This window comes from Mesoplodon mirus, assembly GCF_964341445.2.
Source record: "Mesoplodon mirus genome assembly, chromosome: 16".
NCBI lineage: Eukaryota > Metazoa > Chordata > Mammalia > Artiodactyla > Ziphiidae > Mesoplodon > Mesoplodon mirus.
The window spans coordinates 12,193,183-12,213,814 of record NC_138992.1 but is presented as its reverse complement, the minus strand read 5'-3'; the positions used below and the strand labels follow the sequence as shown (position 1 = coordinate 12,213,814).

Genomic DNA, 20,632 nt, shown 5'->3' with positions numbered 1-20,632 from the left:
GTAAAGTACAAACCCACCCTGGGTCATGGTGATGATTAAATGTGATGATGCTTGTAGAGCCCTGGTGAATGTTTGGTGCCCTGAGAATGTTAGCATTTATTACTGTTGTTTGCAAAGAGAGGGGTGGTGTTGCTGTGTGTACCGCGTTCCCTATGAACCCTGTAGCCACTGGAGTCTCATCCCCCGCCGTTCCTCCTCCTCCTCCCCTTCCTTCTCTGTCCAGTGACTGGGGAAGGCAGGAAGCCCACAGGATAAAATGCTGAATCAGTTTCTCTCCTCTTAGACTGTCCTCCACATCATCTTGTAGGTGGGTCGAGTAGCCATGCCCTGTCTACGTCCTCCACGAGAAAAAAATGATAGTGAGGGACTTCCCTGGTGGCGCAGTGGTGAAGAATCCGCCTGCCAATGCAGGGGACACGGGTTCTAGCCCTGGTCCGGGAAGATCCCACAGGCCGTGGAGCAACAAGCCCGTGCGTCACAACTACCGAGCCTGCGCTCTAGAGCCCGCGAGCTACAACTATTAACCTTGCGTGCTGCAACTACTAAAGCCCGTGCTCCTAGAGCCTGTGCTCTGCAACAAGAGAAGCCACTACAATGAGAAGCCCACGCATCACAACAAAGAGTAGACCCCACTCACCACAACTAAAGAAAGCCCACGCGCAGCAACAGAGACCCAATGCAGCCATAAATAAATAAATAAATTTATTTAAAAAAATCGCAAGAGCAAAGCAGAAATATGCAGTCAAGAGGAATGCATATTGATAGATGGGGGCTTCTTCAGGCTCACCACGAGGGAAGAGAGGGCGCTGGAAATTGACGCTGCATAGCAGGTACCACCCATCTGCATTGTGGCCTGTGTTAGCGTATATAAGTGCCCTTCTGCTGATTGGACACCCAGAAGTGCTCCCAGGGGATGGCAACCTCAGGGTAAATGGGAGAGGGGCAGTGGATATCAACACTTTCGTCATCAAATAAACATTAAGGAACAGAGGGGAATTCTCCTACCCAGTGTCTCGCCGCCCCTGTGTTTGGTCATGCAGGTCACAGGGGTGAAAGAGTTTTGGGGAAGCATTGAATTTTAGCTTCTGCCATCCCCACAGCAATCCTGTCTCACAGGTTAGGAAACGTGGTCTCAGGTTATTTTGGTTTCATGGCCTTTTCCCAGAGCTGGGGAGGAGCCCGCACTCTCCCTCATGCCTGTGCCCTTGTTCCTTCCCAGTCCTGGCTCACGAGGTCAGGGCATTGGTGGCAGGGCCAGGTTGGTTCAGATCAGCCCTGCCCAGCTACCTGCTGCTTCACACCGCAGAAGCTGATCGCGTCTCTGATTTAAGCCTTGTTGCTGGGGGCTGGATGTGCTAAACTCCTGGTGCCCAGGGACCCCAGGCTTTATCTGTCCCAAGGCGGAGTCCCTCAGATCGGTTACAGGGTGTGACTGCCCCTCAGCGTGGCTCATGGAAAGAAATGATTAGGATACAGTCCTTTGGTGCTTTTGGACCTACAGCCAAGAGCTGTTCTGGCACCCAGAGAAGAGTATCTGCAAATTCTAGCACCAGATACGGATTCAGAAACAAAACCAAGCAAAACATCTGGAATTTTTTTTCCTAATTAATATATGCTTGCTGAAAAATGGCCTCCACAAACTTACAGAAACGTAAAAAGGAGGAAGTGACCTTCCCGTGTAGTGTCATCCCTGTTGTTTGGCAGAGAACGTGAATGAAAGGAGTCAGAAAAACCCCGGCTTGGAATCCTGCCTTGACTGTTTCAGTTTCTTTTTTTTTTTTTTTTTTTTAATTTTATTTATTTATTTATGGCTGTGTTGGGTCTTCGTTTCTGTGCGAGGGCTTTCTCTAGTTGTGGCAAGTGGGGGCCACTCCTCATCACGGTGCGCGGGCCTCTCACTATCGCGGCCTCTCCCGTTGTGGAGCACAGGCTCCAGATGCGCAGGCTCAGTAATTGTGGCTCATGGGGCCAGCCGCTCCGTGGCATGTGGGATCTTCCCAGACCAGGGCTCAAACCCGTGTGTCCTGCATTGGCAGGCGGACTCTCAACCACTGCGCCACCAGGGAAGCCCCTGTTTCATTTTCTTAAAGGTCTCACATGAAGGAAAATTCCTGCCATCTCCAAGGTACTTCATGAGAGTTCCAGGAGATGTTTGATGAAATTCTGTCCAGGGCTCTCATTGGTCCTTTGTGGGTTCCATAAGTGTTCTTTGTCCCCATCCCTGCCCCTTGCTTCTGGTCTTCTAGGAATCCAGACATGTGAGAGTATCCAGTCTCTGACCTGTTGCACGGGCCGCCCGTCTCCGCCCCCGCCCTGTCCTCTCGCTTGCGGGGGTGGCTGGCTCTTGCTCTTCCGCCCCGGTTAGGCAAGGACAGTGGAGCCTCAGGCGTCCGGCTGGGAGCTGCTGTGGTGTTGCAAGACCTGAGCCTGCCTCTGGCTCCAGGTGTGTCCCCCTGAGGGTGTTGGAGGGAATACGGGCAGGTTCCGGCCAGATGCACGCTCCTCTTTGCAGATTCTCCAAGGTGCCCACGACACACACCTCAGTAAGCACGACCTGTGTGTACTTGGCGCCTTGAATTGCCTGAAGGACAACACTTTCCCATCGTTAGCTAATTTGGAAAATGAACGGAAGGGAGATACCTTTGAATTTCTGGAAGTGTGAAGCATGATGTCTGTCATTCAGGTGTGTTCTTGGCTGCTGAGAAGCCATTGGCTGCCTTTCAGTTACTGAGCTGCTGGAGCTGGTAATAATGGCTAATACGTGCTGAGCCCCTTCTGTGTGTGCGGGCCCTGCCATGCACTTTGCCTGCATTATCTCATTTTATCCTCCCAGCAGCCCTATGAAGCCCTATAAGGGCAGGTGTTAATTTCTGCGGAGGAAGGTGAAGCTTCCAAATGCTAATACATAAGCCTCCTGGTGTGCACAGTGAGTAAGGAGACAGGATGCAAGTGGGCTGTTGTGATTCCAGAGCCTGAGTCTCCAAGGGGATATTTCCCTTCCAGCATCTCTCTGCTCCACTGCTTCCGTTAATCGGTGATTCAGCACCGTTCACTTTTCCTTTGGAATCTTTTTGCCTTCTCTCTGTTAAAAAAACAGTCTCGATCATTCTGGCCAGGTTTGCAGTAAATGCTCAGTGGATGACTATCCAGCGTGAGCATTAATTGAGCAGCTACTAGCTGCTAAGCAGCTTCAGGATTGGGTTCTGGGAAATGGGGAATTTAAGGATAACATAGTTGCTATCCTCAAGCTGCTCACCCACAGCTTTGTAATGGAGAAAACTCAGATACAAATGATGGCAGCTCAGTGTGGGACTAGGGCCGTGGAGAGAATAAGGCCTGTGTGCTTTTAGAGCATGCCAGTTCCGCATATTGGGTCACTGTGCTGGAGCAAATGGGCCAGAGGTGACAGGCTTGGGATTTGAATTGATCCGGTGTCTGCCTTTATGCGGTGGGAGTGCTGGGGAAGGGGCAGCAGTGGATTTAGCTGTAAGTCACAGGGGGATGATGAGAAGATTGGGGAAGGCACAGTGAGAGAAAGGGCTTTGCAGGATGAGTAGAAGTTCACCAAGAAGGCTGAGCAGTTGGAAAGACGGCAGAAGCAGAGGCCCAGGGGAGAGTCAGTGAGTGACATGTCCAGTGTGCTCAGACTGCAGGGGTGTCTGTAGCTGAAGTTGAAACTTTAAGAGCTGGGACCCTGGGACCTCAATCCCAGCTCAGCTTATTACCACCCGTGTTATAGATTTTGCGGTTTTTTTCAATACACCAATTTGAGGTGTGTGCTGCCTAGAAGACAGTCGGTAAATACTAGCCGTGGGTGTTACCTTCAGCCTGACTGTGAAGCAGTTGACTGTCATCCTGCAGGTTTGAGACCGAGAAGCAAAATGATTAGATGCGTCCCGTGATCCTGTTCATCCTCAAAGGAAGGTCCTCGTCCTCCTCATGGCTTATGCTGAGGTGCCGCTGGGCGCTCAGCGTGCGGGTTTCTTTCGACATGACCCTTTGGGTGCCTGTGTGTCTGTAAGAGGAAGCAGCAAGTGATGAGATGTGTTGTGAGCTGTACTGAGTTTTCTGTGGTGACTGGGGGAGAAATCAGAGTATTTTAGCTGCACAGCGTCCCCTCCTGAACCATCTGAGATCCGTTTCTCCTCCCGTTGCTATGGTTTGTGGGGTCCAGGGGGTCTGCTGGGGCTGCATGCTCCCTGGAGCCCGTCTAAAGGATTAGAAGTGCTCTGGCTAGGCGTCGTGAGGAATAAGTGCTCAGGCATCTGTTCTCCTTTTCCTTTTTCCTCTTCCAGTTCCTTCCTTTCCTCTAAACCACTCCACGTTTTCAGGATTTAGAGTGTATCCTTTTCCTTTTTATCTTTTCCCCCCTCGGAGACAAAAGGAAGTTTCCAGTTCTGCTACTTCCTAGTTAGGTGACCTTGGACAAGCCACCCTGGTGAGCCTTAGCTGTTCATCTGTCAGATGCATCAGTAACTGCTTCGGAGGGGTGGGTGGGCACAAAGCAGGACCCTGAGCCCCAGGAGCCCAGCTCGTTGCTGGCCCAGAAGGGTGCTTGGTAAGGGTAACCCCCTCTCTCCCTCCCAGCCACAACCACTCACAGCCTCACTTTATCTCAGAGGTCTCACACCGAAGAGAGAGCAGTTAGCCCCCAGGAAGAGAGCTTCTCCAGTGAGCCCTGCATCATCCCTGCATCACTACATCACCCTGTATCACTATCGCCCTGTATCACGTATCACCCTGCATCACTGTATAATCCTGCATCACTGTCGCCCCACATCACTATCACCCTGCATGTCTGTCACCTGAGAGACCTATAGAGTAGACCCCTCCCCAGGCCTACTGGTCAGAATTGCCGTGGGTGGACCTTGGGGGGGTCTGTATTGTGACAAGCCCCTAGGTGATTCTTAGGCACACTCAGGTGTGAGACCCACTGGCCCAGAGAAACCTTTTGGGAGCCTAGTACTGAAACTCACACCGTGAAGGCACTTGGTAAATATGGAGTGATTCATGTACACCCCACACACAGCAGTGTGTGTGCGTGTGTGTATGTGCGTGTGCATGTACGCATCTGTGCGATGTTGAACTTGACTTGCCTTGGAGGCTGTGATGCCATGCCACTCAGTTCCCACGGAGCTCTGGAGACTTAAGTTCCCCAAGTCAGGTTTTTTATTTGGACTACTATTCTGATATGTTTTTAATGCATTTGAATTTCTGCTGCTTATTTTAAAATTTTCTTTTCCTCCTTTTCTACCTTCCTTCCCTCTGTCTCCTGTCTTTCCCTCGATGATGTTCCTGTTGCCCGTGTACTTTCTGTCTCCTGACCCCAGATGCCGACGGGATGGGGTTGAAGAGGGGCTTGCCTTTGGTGTGCGGGGGAAGGAGAGGCAGGTGCAAGCCGCTCCGCTTCCTTCATCAGTCGCTGGATGTTTTAAACTACTCCCTTCTTCCACGGAGCGCTGGGTGATCACTTCCCGAACCTCACGCCCAGTCTGTTGGATTTTTGTTCTGTCATCTCTGCCTCCTGTCCCACCATTGCCACTTTGGATTTACCCAGTGTCCCGTGGGCAGGCAGCTCGCCCCCCGAGTTTACTTAGTGAAATGTGCCCATGTGACTTGAAGGAAAGACCTTTTCGGTGAAAGTCAGAAATGCATTCCAAAATCACGATTGTGACCTCCCCGGAAGCGCAGCTAATCCACGTAATAAGAGGGGTTGGAATAAAGGTGATGATTATGGGATGTATGGAGCCGTGGGACGGGGTGGGGAGGGAAGGTACAGCAGGGTTGCCGGGTGGAAAGCTCTGCTTTGAGGAAACGAGCTCATGCAGAGGAAGTCAGTCCCCAGCCCCCAAGAGCCCGGGAGCTCAGGGTGCTGGGAACGTGACCCAGATCCTAAAGCAAGGCCAGGGTTTGGTGTCATGATGGATCTGGAGGAGGCTTGTAGTCTGATGGTCCCGAGTTCAGTTCCACCCCTTGAGAGCTGTGTAACATCGGGCAAGATGCCTTCCCTCTCCATGCTGACATTTCTGTAATGTGGGGATTTGAGACCTGTCTCTGGGGTTGTGAGCATTAATGGGGATTAAATGGGGGAATTAAAAAGGGCCTCTTCTGTGACTGGCGACTAATAAACGCTGTTTCTCGTCTTCCTCCGTCTACCGCTCCCACTACCCTGAGCCTCTTTTCCCTTCTACTCAACTTGTACACCTCTCAGCCTGCACGTGATCCGTCCATGAAAATAGCTTCAATCCGTGCAGGGCTCCCTGAGGTCCTGGAGCGTGTCCACTGCAGTTTGTGGGCTCAGTCCTTCAGTGCAGTTTGTGGGCTCAGTCCTTCAGTGGACTGTTTATTTCCCGTAGCCCCATTGCTTTAATGAGATTTGAAGCTCTTTGCAGGGAGGGTGTGAGATCTTGACTCTCCTTCAGAGTCACTTTCTTGGAGAACATAATGCGTCCTAGAGCTTCTCTATTTGGAGTCTTCAAGGGTGAGTTCTGCTGTCCTGTAAAGAACTGTCTCTTTAGTCATTGTTGGGTGGCTCAGTCCCATGGCCCTTTGTCCCTTGTCTTCCTGGGATTTGACTGACAGTTGGGTCTTTGCTGACCTTTCCCTGCGGTTCTTTATGAGAAAAAGCAAACAGAAGGAACTTAAGAAAAAGAAAAAAGACTTTGAAGGCTTGTCATTTGTAGAAGGAAAGTGTTCATGGCTTTCTCAGCTCATTTCAGTGTCTTAATCACCATCAGGGTGTAAAGGATCATGGAGGTGAGCTGATTAAATGGAAGGTTTTCTTTTATTGAGGACCTATTATGTGTAAGGGCTTGTATAGGTTAATTCTAATGTCCCCCCTAATTGTGCAAGGCAGGACCTATTTTGCAGGGAGGCAAGTAGATTCAGAGAACTGAAGTTCAAGGTTTCACGGCTGTTTGGTAAGCATTGGAGCTAGAATTCTCACCCTGGTCTGTTTGTCTATAAAACGCTGGTCATTGCTGGGCACAGCTTCCCTCCTGCCCACCCTGCTGTCTGTCTTTCCATCCATCCGTCTGTCTGCCTGCCTCTTTCTCTTAAAATTGCTGGTGCCATTTCTCTCTGGTCTGGTCTAGTGAATGAAAAAGAAAGCTCTTGTGAAGTAATCCCAGGGATCTGTAATCAAGACAGCTGTACCCCCAAAACAGGTGGGTCTGTAGGACAGTCTATAACAAGTGTGGTGCCATCACATTCTACCTGGGTGGGCGCTGCTCCCAGGTTTCTCCAGGACCCTTTGTCTTCTCACCTGCAGGTGGGGAGAAACAGTCAGGGGTCAGTTATTTTGGGGAGACCCACTGCCGCACTGCTACCCTGTCATCCCTGAGCCTGGTGGGAACGATGTGATGGGCAAACGTCCCACTCTGACGAGGAGCCTTCTGGAGCAGCATGTTGTGGGCAACACGAGACACTTACCTCGGGAAAAGAGCAAGGCCTGGGACCCACCGACAGGTCATTGGGTCGGGGCATTCTGGTCAGTTCCTGGCAGTGGATACTGATGCCTCGGGAGTCTCTGTTCGTTGCATTTTCTAGCGACCAGACTCGAAAGAGCCCTCCCCAACTCTGTCTTCCAGAACCTTCTTATCCTGTCACCCTGCCCCCGGTCTTTCCCTCCATATCCCCCTTCTAAGGCAGGACAGCCTAGGGGTTAGGCAAAAAGGCTGTGGCGGCAGAGCGCCAGGGCTCCTATCTCAGGGTCTCCGAGTCCCGCATGGCTTTGGGCGTACAGCTTGCTGTGTGCCCGTGTCCCCTTTTGAAAACGAGTTTACTACCTCACAGCATTGTTGAGGTGACACAGCATAAGACAACCAGCGCTCTTGGAGCGAGCTTGCAGGTGGTATGGCCCTGCTCTGCCGGGCCTCTGGTCACGCTGGCTTCAGGAGCAGTGCCTCTCCCAGGCAGCGTGTGCCCAGCCCACCCTTTTCGCTCAAGATTTGCTTCTTATTCTGCATCCCACAGTTCTTAGCTAGGCCAACCTGGGCAAGTCACTTTACCTCTCTGGGCCTTGTTTCTCAGCTGTCCAGTGAGGACCGAGATTATTTCCAGGGTTTCTTGTGCTCTGACATGCTGAGGCCTCTCAGTGTGGCCTTCAGTGTGGTCCAGCCTCTCCTCCTCTGCTGAGCACCCACTACCCTGCTGTGGGAACCCGGCCATCACCAGCATATCCGCTTACGGCCATGCACCATCTGCCCATTCGTATCTCTGGATCTCTTGGTGTAGCCTGAAAGCTCCCTGAAGGCAGGGATCCTGTCTTTCTTGACTCATGTGATTTCCAGCTCCTAGCACCATGCCTGATATTGTGAGCATTCAATGTGCGGTTATGATTAGTCACTTCCTATTCCAGCCAACATTTACTGAACCTCTGCTGAGTTCTCAAGGGCTGTGCAGGTCTCTGGGAGCCTGGCTGGACCCGAATGTCAGAATTTTTGAAGAATGACTCTAATCGGTGGAGGTGGAGGTGGAGGTACCTGGCCTTAGATGGTTCAGTGCAGAGGAACTGCAGTCCCTTGCTGACTTTGCTTAGTGGGGCAGGGCTCAGTCTGCATCTCCCAAGCAGCAGTACTGGCTGATCAGGACGGCTGAGATGATGCTGACCTTCTGCTGAGTCAGGGGCCCCCATGGGCAGGTCTGGGCACTGAGCATTTTGTATACAGTCTCCTCCACATCCGAACCCCAGGGGACATGCATTTCGATGCCTCGTTTTCATTCAACAGGTGAGGAGACACTTCCAAAGAGCCTAAGGGCTGTGCCCGTGGCCAGCGAGCGACTGACCCCATTGCGATTCCCGCCCGGGTCTATCTGGCCCCCGAGCCCCCATCCCCTGAATGAGGAATTGGGCGAGTGGGAGGAGGGGGGAGTGGGGGAGCATGGGCCGGAAGGCTTGGAAATTCCAAGGCAGCTGATCCGTGTCATCCCAGCACACACTGGGGAGAAACTGAAACGAAGCAAAAATAGAGTCAGTCAGCAGTCGGACAGCTGCCGCTTTCCCTGGGAACAAATCTGCTTGATTTATCTCCCCAGGTTAGGCAGGCCCCAGCTCTCGGGGTATCACTGAGAAATAATCTGGACACGGTGGAGAAATTGCCGCAGCTCCCTTCCTCAGAAAAAGATAAAGCAGACACCTGCTTGGTAGCATCCGTGTTGATGGAGTCTTGCGTACCTGAGGGAGAGCGAGACCAGCTAAGATGGTGCGAGCTTTACCGACTGGATCCTCCCCTTGGGGAATTGGTCCATCCTCCCCACAGCTGGTCCTCCTCCCCCCACCCCCAGCAGCTTTCAGAGGTGGCGCAGTCAGCATCTGCTGACTCTTGCTCCTACTAAAATTAACACTCTGACTGATCACTGCTGCAAGAGGGAAAGACAGAGAGAGAAAACATACACATGGAGTCCAGGAGACCCAGAAACAGAGAGAGGGCTTGGAGCCCAGCCAGGCACCCACTAGGAGACACGCTCTCCGGCTCCCACCATCGCAGTCCGAGAGACTGTGTTTCTCTCCCAGTGTCGGTGCCGGGGGCTGCATGACCTGGCTTTGTGCATTCCAGTCTCTGCCACCCCAGGATCCCTTAAGCCTTCCTATTCCCAGAGCACTCCTCTGTGCATCCCATTGTTAGGGGAAGCTGGTAGTTTAGAAAGATGCTCTCTTGGTGTTGGGTAGGAAATAGAGGCAGGCTGTTTCTCGTTTTTCTCCAACATGTTCACTACCGGGCAGTGGTCAGCTGTTGGAAATACCTGGTAGGGAGGGTCAAGAACGAAGTGACCTATTTGGGCCTGACAGAGGCAGAGGCTAGGAGGGGAAAGACTCAACCAAGAGGATCGGGCCAGGGCCTGTATTTTCTTGTGGGGCAATTCCATGTCAAATTCCGTGTCACTAGGCCAGAGCGAGCTTATTTGTGAAGTGTTTCCCTGAGCACCCTCCCCGGGGCAGGGTCAGCTCTAAGGCAGCAGGGCATGAAAATACAAGGCAGGGAAACCTAGAAGGGGCCATTCCCAGGCCTGAGCGGGTGTTGCCACATCTTCAGTGTTCCAGCAAACGTACTTGCACAGGAGACATTAAAAAAAAAAAAAGTTACTTAACTTTTTATCGAGGTTACATGCATAAAAAAGCACACATATCAGAAGCATACAAAACAGCTTGATAAGACATCCAGTGTAGCCGCCACCGGGATGGATGGAACACTACCAGCGTGTGAGAAGCCCCCTCCGGACCCCTTCCCGTCACTGACTGTCCCATCCCCCCTCGCTCAGATAACCTTGTCCTGACTTCTAAAAGCACAGGTTAGGTTGACATGTTTATGTTTTTAATATAAATGACATCACAATGCATTCCCTTGTGTCTGGCTTCTTTCACTCAAAATTACATGTGTGAGATGTATTCACATGCTACGTGCAGTTGTAGATCATTCTCGATGCTCTGTAATATTCCTGTGTGTGTGTGTGTGTGTGTGTGTGTGTGTGTGTGTGTGTGTAATATCCATTCTCCTGCTGGGAGGCGTTGGAGTAGTTTCCAGTGCGTGGCTGTCATGAGTAGCGCTGCCATGAACATCCGACAACATATCTTTTGGCGAACATCGGTACACATTTCTGGGAGTTTATACCTAAGCGTAGGCTATGTAAAGCATATATTCAGCTGTGGTGGATCATGCAAAACAGCTTCCCAAAGTGGTTGTTTGTCTTTCTTTCTTCAGAGTGCCTGTGCACCAGCTTGTATGAAAATTCCACTTCCCCAGCCAAGCCAATCCTGGGTATTGCCTGTCTTTTTTTATTTTGGCTAATCCATTACAGGAAGAGCAAATGACCCAAAAGGAGTCACCTAGCAGAGGAAACAGAACTGCTCCCTGAGGGAGAAGTGTAGCTGTCTGATGGTCCTAGAAGCCGTGGTGTGCAGCACCCTGCATCCTGCGTTCTTGCAGGTGGAGTCCGTGGCAGAGCTGCCTTCTTGTGAGAGCATCAGTTCTGCCCCTGCGCCTGGTCAGGGACCACCGCTTTGCTGCAGTAATACCCAACAGACCATGGAATAACTCTTCCCCAGGTGACAGCGCTTTAATGTACCCAGCCCCAGCAAAACAAACTGGGCTTCATGTTTGCCTGTGGGCCTCAGTAAACATTTAACAGACTGTGTGCCCCCTTCTCTCCCCTGCCATGAACCGGGGCTGGTGCCATAAATCCCTGCTCCCCTCCTGCCGTAAGCACCCTCTCTCAGCTGACCCGACTCCGGTCCTAACTTTCTGGTGCGGTGCTGCTCCTGGGCCGGAGCCGAGGAGGAAAGAGGGGCGGGTGTGAGGGGTCCTGGGACAGACCGCCCTTGATGGGTGGGAGGCCGCCTCCATTTGATGTGTGAAATAAGGGCTGACCCTGAGCTCTTAATGTGTGCCCAGCAACATGCTGAGTGCTTTATGTTGATTATTTCATGTCAGCCTCACAGCACTTCCAAGAAGTGGGTAGATGTGATTTACTCCCATTTTACAGATGAGGAAACCAAGGGTGAACAATATTTCTCCAGAGTGACATAGCTAGTAAATTTGGTAGTTTGACTTCCAACTCTAATGTTTAAACCACTCTCCTGTACTTTTGTCTCGGGGCCTGATATTTAGACATTTAAGCTTCCTTTTGAACCAATCTTTCTCTTGGGTCTAAAAGCTGTGTCAGGTCGGTTTAAATGGAACAAGGGGACTCACTCTTTGACCTCTGGTCACTGAAGAATGAGTAACACAGAGGATGGACGCCCTTTGGCATGGTTGCAACAACAGATGGAATAATGACCCCCAAAGATGCCCATGTCCTTGTCCCCAGAACCTGTGAATATGTTACCTTACTTGTCACAGGGGACTTTGCAGATAAGATTAAGGTTCAGGACCTTGAGATAGATTATCTTGCATCACCTGGGTGGGTCCAGTGTAATCTCATGGGACCTTAAAAGTGGAAGAGGGAGGCAGAAGAGTCAGAGGAGGTGAGATGATGGAAATGGGCTGAGAGATGCTGTGATAGAGGAAGATGGAGGGAGGGGCCCCTAGCCGAGGAATGTGGGCAGCCTCTCGAAGCTGGAAAAGACAAGGAAGCAGATTCTTCTTAGAACCTTCAGAAAGGAACACAGACTGCCCACACCTTTATTTTTTATTCTTTTTTTTTTTTTTTTTTCGGTACGCGGGCCTCTCACTGCTGTGGCCTCTCCCGTTGCGGAGCACAGGCTCCGGACACGCAGGCTCAGCGGCCATGGCTCACGGGCCCAGCCGCTCCGCGGCATGTGGGATCTTCCCGGACCGGGGCACGAACCCGTGTCCCCTGCATCGGCAGGCGGACTCTCAACGACCGCGCCACCAGGGAAGCCCCAACACCTTGATTTTAGCTTAGTGGGACCTGTGTTGGACTTCTGACCTCCAGAACTGTAAGCTCACGAATTGTGTTGTCTTACACCACTAAGTATTGGGAAATGTGTAATTGCAGCAATGGTTGCTATTGGTGACAGTTGACGTGATGGTCAAGCTCACGGGCTTTGGAGCCAGGTTGCCTGATTTCCAATCCCTGTTCTGTGGTTTTTCTAGCTGTGTGACCTTGGGCAAGTGGCTTAAGCTGTCTGGGCCTCAGCTTTCTCATCTCTGAAGTCAGATGAGAATGTTATAACACATAGGGTTGTGGTGAGGATTAAATGAAGATTCTATGCAGGGGGAATGTCTGGAACTAAGTTTTAGCCACGGCCCTTCGGGTAGGCATCCTGGATCAGGGCGCAGACTTAGGAGACAGATTGGGCTCAGATGCAGGCTCCACTCTTTCTAGTTGTCTATGGCTATCTTTCCTCATCTGGAAAATAAGGGCAGGAGTCTCAGGGTGGTTGGGGATTGTATCAGGTGGGGGCCAGAGCTTTTAGCAGGGTAACTGCTGTTCCGTAAGGGCAGGTATTGTTATCATGGGTGGGTAGGTGGCTGTTGAGCCCCAAGCCCTAAGCACTGTGGACCCATCTGTTTGTTCTTCAGTTATCTTTAGGGTAGGTTAAGTGCTCCGGGTTAGGAGACCAAGGTCTCCCCCAATAGCTATAACAGTACTGAGTACCTAGTAGGCGCTCAGCAGTTGCTGAAGGAATGAATAAAAAAGGAACAGGCCCCAGGCCCTGCCCCTGAAGACGTTCATAGCACAGGACAAGGCCTGGAAGGATGCCAAGGCTTTGTGGTTATCTTTAAAAAGAAACAAAACAGAGAACTACTTCCTACCAGCTGACCCCAAACCCCCTCAGCTGGGACCTCTGGGCCGTGCAGGGGAGCCCAGGGCAGTGTGCCAGGCCTGGCTGTGCCGGCCACTCCCTAAGCCAGCCACCTAACCCTTCCGGAACTTTCTGTCCTCCTGTTTATAACGGCTGTACCTCAGCCCCTTTGCCCTACTTGGATAGTTCCTAAGAAGGAACCCTAAGCAGTAGAAAGTTCCCTTGGTGCGAGGGCTTTGGTGCCTGTAGGACACTCCCCACCCCTGTCTCTGGCCTCACCTCTATTTTAGTGTCAGAGCTGCAGGGCCTTATGTTTAGTGATTCCTCTCTCAGTGTATTAGGTCAAACATAAGGAAGGAAGAATAACTGCTGCTCTGGGTCCGTGATTGTAACAAGATCGATTTTTCTCCTTCCCATCCCCAGGCTTGATCTTTTGACCAGAAAGGAATTAAAAAGATGGTCCCTCGAGATGGCTGTGCCTGTCAGGCTGTGCCTGTCAGCTGCATGGAGCTTCCCTGAAGGCTTTTCTGAGCCGTGTGGATGTACAGTGATTCTCGGCCGCCTGAGGAATGACGCTGGTGGAAGCCCTCTCTCCAGTGACACACACCCGCCCCATTTCTGGATGCTAAAGGCGGTTTTAGGAAGCTCCTGGCTGAGTGCCTCGTGGATCCTGCAGCCTGGATGCCCCTGGTGGACGGAGGACTGAAGCTTCCTGCCCCTGCTGCCGACAGGAATGTTCGGCTGGGGCTCGGCCAGCTCCCTCGGGGGCCCCCTATGAAACGTAAGGCCCCCCTTCTCCTTGTTCACGTATCTCTCGCGTGTCCTGTCCAGCACCCACCTGGGCTTCAGCTGCTGCTGCCCTGGCTGGCGGGAGAGAGGTCACCACCACGTGACCGGCTCTCAGAAGGGGCTGGCATTTGACGAGCTCGCTCTGTGTGTCTGGCATCGTGCTGGGTGTGTGTGGGGGACAGATGGAAATGGAGAGGTGCCTCCAAGGAGCCGTCACTGAGGTTGTCATCGTGCCTGTCACCCTCTACTGATTTTCCTGGTTCGTGTGTCTGTCCTCACCTACCAGATCATACGTGCCTTGAAGGCCGGGGCCTCTTCCGCGTGGCTCTGTGTCTACAAGACACTGTATAGTGCCTGGCACGTCTCCTGCTGCAGAAAGGGTGAATGAGGACACGACCGTTAGCGAGTTAAGACACTGCAGACACTGTAAACATGGAGGGTAGGCACGGGGAGAGGATTTTCTGGCTCTGTCCTTACGGCTGGAAACCAAGAACTGAGCGTCCGCTGGGTGCCTGTGGAGCCAGGAGGGCCTGGGTTGGAATCTGTAACCGTATCTGTGGAGTGACTCAGGACAAGTGACTGCTGCATTCCTTGCCCTTCTCTACCCAGTGGGGGTGACTCATCGCCGTCCTTCATAGGGTTGGTGTTGGTCCCAAAATAGTCGTGCGCGTGCCGACACCCAGCGTCGTGCCTGGCACACAGCAGATGCTCAGCACGTGGGAGGGAAGGTCACTCACGGCTGCTTGGGGGAAGGCTTCCAGGAAGGAGGGGTGTGGCTTGGGCCTTGGAAGTCTTTCTGAGCAGAGCCAGGTGGGCCGCACTGGCCTTTGAACTGGGAACTGCTGGTTGGCGTGGACAGTTGATCAAAGGTCCCAGTCCCCAGAGCCCACGGGAAGGCCGAGCGGCCCGGCCGACAGCAGGCGAGGGAAAGGAGCCTCCTGTCCGCATGCGGGAGCGAGCAGCCGGACTTGGGCCCGGAGACGGAGGACTCTGGCAGTTCTGCAGTTGACAAGCTGTCCTGACCAGGCAGCTGGGAGGTTGGTGGCTCTGAGGGATGTTGCCTTGGCGTTGGGCTGCCCCCAGGAGAGTGGCAGCTCCAACAGCCAGCGCCCTGTGCGCTCAGGTCACCTGGGGCCACCTGGCACTTGGCTGCCAGGACGGCACGAGGGGCGGTGCCTGGGGTTCGAGTTTGGTTGCATTCTTTACGGTTCCGCTCAGGCCCGACGGCATTTCTGAGCACGGCTTTCCCTGACCTCCTCGTGGAAGTAACGGCCGTCTGGTTATTCCCTGCTGTCCTGGTCCACAGCTCCTCCCTGCGTTGTGATATTATAACCACTTAGGCAAGGTATTTGATTTCCTGTCTTTCTCCCACCCTAGAAGATAATCTGAGGTCAGGAGACATGTGTGCCTCGTTCACAGCGTAAACACACGGCAGGTCTCTTATTTACTGCATCGTAGTTGATCAGATCAGGTGGTGATTCGGTGCTTTTCTTTCAGCGGCTGTGAAAAGGACCGACTAGAGGGAGTCGCGCTGTTTGAGCATCTGTGTAACTTGGTCAGCCCAGCAGTTCCCCTGGCGGACAGCCGTGTGCCCATTTTACAGCTGAGAACTTTGAGCGGCCATGTAACTTGCCCAAGGTTATTTATCCAAGAGAAGGCAGCGCAGGAGGCTGAGAAGGGTGTGTTGCGTGTGTTGTGGTGCGTGTGGTGTGTGGTGTGTGTGGTGTGTGAGATGTGTTTGTGTGTGTGGTGTGTGAGGTGTGTGTGTGTGTTTGTGGTGTGTGAGGTGTGTGTGGTTTGTGTGGTGTGTGAGGTGTGTGTGTGTGTTTGTGGTGTGTGTGGTATGTGTGTTGTGTGTGTGGTATGTGTGTGTTTGTGGTGTGTGTGGTTTGTGTGGTGTGTGAGGTGTGTGTGTGTGTTTGTGGTGTGTGTGGTCTGTGAGGTGTGTGTGTGGTATGTGTGTGTTTGTGGTGTGTGTGGTTTGTGTGGTGTGTGAGGTGTGTGTGTGTGTTTGTTGTGTGTGTGGTGTGTGTGGTATGTGTGTTGTGTGTGTGGTGCGTGTGGTGCATGTGTGTGTTGTGTGTTGTGTGTGTGTGGTGCGTGTATGGTGTGTGAGGTGTGTGTGGTTTGTGTGGTGTGTGAGATGTGTTTGTGCGTGTGGTGTGTGTCTGATGTGTGTGGTGTGTGTGTGGTGTGTGAGGTGTGTGTGGTTTGTGTGGTGTGAGGTGTTTTTTTGTGTGTGTTGTGTGTGTGTTGTGTGTGTCGTGAGGTGTGTGTGTGGTGTTTGAGGTGTGTGTGTTGTGTGTGTGTTTGTGTGGTGTGGTGTATGTGTGTGTGTGTGTGGTGTGTGGTGTTTGAGGTGTGTGTGTTGTGTTTGTGGTGTGTGTGTCGTGAGGTGTGTGTGTGGTGTTTGAGGTGTGTGTGGTTTGTGTGTGGTGCGTGTATGGTGTGTGAGGTGTGTGTGGTTTGTGTGGTGTGTGTGGTTTGTGTGGTGTGTGTCTGATGTGTGTGGTGTGTGTGTCGTGAGGTGTGTGTGTGGTGTTTGAGGTGTGTGTGTTGTGTGTGTGTTGTGTGTGGTGTGTGGTGTATGTGTGTGTGTGTTGTGTGTGTGTGTGTGTGTGTGTGTGTGTGTGTGTGGAGCAGTGCCTGCTGTGGAATGCTCCTGGGGTCCTTAGGATGGGGTTGCTCTTTGTCACCTGGGAGAGACAGGCTTTCAGTAAGAGCTCTGTGCTCCCTGTAGGGAGGAAGCAGGCCCCATGCTGGGCCGTGGGACCAGGTGTGGTTGGGGTCACAGTACAACCCCCAGGGGTCCATGGTCTGCTGGGAGGAATTGGTGACAGTTGCTATGCTTGCTGCTGTCCACGGCCAAGCAGGACAGGGAGAGGAGTCCTCCGGGACGGACTCTTGAGGGTCTGGGGGTCCTTGGAGGGTTGGGAGGTTGGGCTGGGCTTGCAATGGCCATCAGAGCTCTTCCTGGGGACGTGAGAGGCTCAGCTAGGCAAGTGAGTGGGGACCCCGAGGCACAGCACTGCCCCTTCCGCTTCTGCCCTCCCAGGCCCCTCACATGTCTTCTGCCATCTCCCCGCACCCTCCTGCTGCAGAGTTGCGCCCTCACTTATCACATGGCCCGCAGCCCTGCTTTTTCTCCTTTTATCAGTTACTCCCTAGAATAACCCCATTGTGGTGGTCTGGGTTATCTCACGCTCCTCCCGGGAGGGGGTGGGTGGGCTTGGGCACCAGAAGGCACAGAATGGTCACGGCGAGAAGTAAGATGCCCGCTTTCCCCCCTCTCTGGCTGCTCCGAGCAGCTGCCCCGTGTCTGCGAGGGTGCACCCTGCAGGCACAGATGTGGAAATAATCGCCGTTTGTTAAGCCACGTTCTGTGCAGGGCACGTGTCAGACCTTATTCCGTTCCAGCCCCAGACCAGACCTATGGGGTGGGCACTAGAACAGTCTCTTTTAGTGCTGAAGTAACTGGGAGGCCAGACAGGCGAAGCAGGTCTCCCCCAGGGATCACAGGCAGGATTGGAACCCAGTTCTCACTGATTCCAAAGCCGCTGGTTCACACAGCTTGGAACTGAGAGACACAAGTTCTACTCCCTTCTTAGCCCCAGTGACTGTGTGACCTCGGGCAGATCACCTCCCTTCTCTGGGCCTTGGTACCCTCGTTGCTAGGGAGACTGTCTAATTTCTCTTCTAGCCTGGGAGTGAAGGCAGCAGCACTTACTGTGGGAAGACAGGTTTAAGCCAGGATGCTTCTGGTGGTGCCGGTCCTGGTGGGCCTGGCGCAGCTGCTCTGCTGCCATTTTCTGGGTCCACATCGGCTCCTCCAGTTTTTTCTTTGCAATTGTGTGGCCAGTTTGCATTTCTGCTTGGCCTAATATCATCTCACAAGTCTGTTTTTAGCTGCTTGAAGGAACCCATTTTTCTTTGAGCCCTGTTACCCCAGACTGCTGCTAGAGCATGCCCGACCATTTAAAAAAAAATTTAATTAACTGATAGGCCCTTGTGGTGATTGAGAGCACACATTCTAGTTGACGGGGGAGGGTCTGGGGGATGCAGGGCTGCCCCCCACCTCCACGGACACCCCAGCCAGCATTCCTGGAGATGGCTTAGCAGCCTGGACCTGTTCTCCCATGGGGGGGCCTGGGCTCCTGGGGTCCACACCGGCTGAGTCTGGAGACCAGGCTTGTCATTGAACAGCCATGGGGTTGCTTAGTGGATGGTGTTTACCAAAGCCTGATTAATCTTCCAACCTGGGGAAGTGGCTGGAACCCCACTTTTACACATGAAGAAACTGAGGTTCAGAGAGATCTGGAAAACTACCAAGATTATCTCAGGAGAGCGTGGAGAAGCTGGCATGCCCTCCTATCTGTCAGCCTTCAGCCTCCCTGCTCCTGCTTGGCCTGTGGTTCTCAAGAGTGCAGTGAGGTGTACAAGATGCCTCTAGGTTATAGAGGGGCAAACTTAAAAAAAATGTTTTATATTTATTTTAACTTGAATTAGAAAAAGACCGTGATTGGCATAGGAGACCTGTGATTTTGCAGATATTACTGCTTAGGATGTAGTTATGTAAGTTAAAAAAAAGGTCAATTTTTCAAAAATGTTAAGGTAGCAACATGTGGACACAGCCCTCTGCAGAGGGCTAAATTTGGAGCACATGTCCTTGCTTCGATTGGTGGCACTTTGGTTGTGTGGCCCTGGCCACATCACTGGAGACAGAGTGTTCCTCAGACTGACCTGAGTAGCTCTATGTCACTGTGCTGCTTAGTCCACTGTGATCCTCCCTAAACCCAGAAGATTCATGATGAAACGATTGCACAGCTCAGTCTGAAGCTAGATTGAAAACAAAAAGAATCTCGGAATGATAGTACTTTATAATCCTATAATTCTGCTTGAATTGACAAAGTCTACTGATCTCAGCTCTGCCAACTGTGTTCTACTTATTGAACACCAAAGTTTTCCAATCAACTCCTGTATTACTCTCTGGGATTGGATTATGAAGTAGTAAATATTACCACTATGCAATCCATCCAGGACTCATTCATTCATTTTTTTTTTCATTCATTTCTCCTCAGTACATAGGGGATAAATATTACCTACCCTATGGGCTTATTGTGAGAATTAAATAAGAGATCATATTGAAGAGCTTACTTCAGTGCCTGACATATAATCAGCACTCAGGGATTATTCACTATTTTTAAACCCAGTGTTAAAATGGAATTAGAGGGCTTCCCTGGTGGCGCAGTGGTTGAGAGTCCGCCTGCCGATGCAGGGGACACGGGTTCGTGCCCCGGTGTGGGAGGATCCCGCATGCCGCGGTGCGGCTGGGCCCGTGAGCCATGGTCGCTGAGCCTGTGCGTCCGGAGCCCGTGCTCCGCAACGGGAGGGGCCGCAACAGCGAGAGGCCCGCGTACTGCAAAAAAAAAAAAAAAAAAAGGAATTAGAGGATCAAAACATACAGACCTATGGAAATAGAGACCATTGAGGATGCGCAAGTTACTAATATTGAACATTAAGTTTAGTTCTGAGTTCCTGGTTAGCACGACACACTGACTAGGTTATATTTGTGTCTAAATCAAGGCTTGGCAAACCTTTTCTGTCAAGGGATGAGTAGTAAATATCTTTGGCTTTGTGGGCTGTACAGTTCTGTCACTTCTAGTCAGTTCTGCCTTTGTGTCTGGAAAGCAGCCATAGACAGTATGTAGATGAATGGACATGGCTGTGTTCCCATAAAACTTTATTTATAAGAACTGGCAATAGGGACTTCCCTGGTGGTGCAGTGGTCAAGAATCCGCCCGCCAATGCAGGGGACACGGGTTCGAGCCCTGGTCCGGAAAGATCCCACATGCTGTGGAGCATCTAAGCCCGTGCGCCACAACTACTGAGCCTGCACTCTAGAGCCCGCGAGCCACAACTACTGAGCCTGTTTGCCACAACTACTGAACCTGCGCTCTAGAGCCCGCAAGCCACAACTACTGAAGCCCACACGCCTAGAGCCTGTGCTCTGCAACAAGAGAAGCCACCACAATGAGAAGCCCGTGCACCGCAAAGAAGAGTAGCCCTTGCTCGCCGCAACTAGAGAAAGCCCTCACCAGCAATGAAGACCCAACCCAGCCAAAAATAAATTAATTAATTAAAAAAAAAAGAACTGGCAAAAAGCCTACAAGGCTATAGTTTGCCCCTTGGTCTAAATGAAGGAAACCTGTTTGTCTTTGAACGTGAGAGACTCCTCCTGGCTATAAACACTATAAAAAACTTGTTACAAGATGTAGTCTTTATATGAGGCTTGTTAAGCAGCATATGGATGGTGCTTTCTTTGGGGTTTTACGGAAAATACAAAAGATCTTCACACTGTTGGTTCTTTTACCATGTGCATAGCAGACATTTGTTGAAGGCTTACTATGTGCCATCCTCTGATGCTCTGACCCATAGTAAAACCTAAAGACACGTGCATTTTGGCAGGGGCTGCAGCGCTAGCAAGGGGTCATCTTGGTGACTCTTTAGGGTGTCATTTCAGAGGCGTGTTTTCAGTGTTGGATGCTCTTTCCAGCCCTGGAATTACACACAGGCCTCAGTGCTAATTTGAGTGGCAGGCCTGGGTGCCCAGATCCTACCTCACAGGGTGCCTGGGAC

The 20,632-nt window shown here is 51.9% G+C and overlaps 1 long non-coding RNA gene across 24 annotated transcripts in view; it reads left to right on the top strand.

The window, feature by feature from the left end:
* The window catches only part of LOC309792220, a 365,358-nt gene that overhangs the window by 56,355 nt on the left and 288,371 nt on the right, over positions 1–20,632 (top strand). For 22 of the 24 annotated variants that reach the window (XR_014291622.1, XR_014291623.1, XR_014291624.1 and 19 more), the window contains one exon: positions 13,631–13,988. This is a non-coding gene — a long non-coding RNA (uncharacterized lncRNA). Of the gene's footprint in view, positions 1–10,797; positions 11,045–11,975; positions 12,398–13,630; positions 13,989–20,632 lie in introns of those variants that run through there. The other 2 variants (XR_014291625.1, XR_014291641.1) reach the window with 2 other exon arrangements.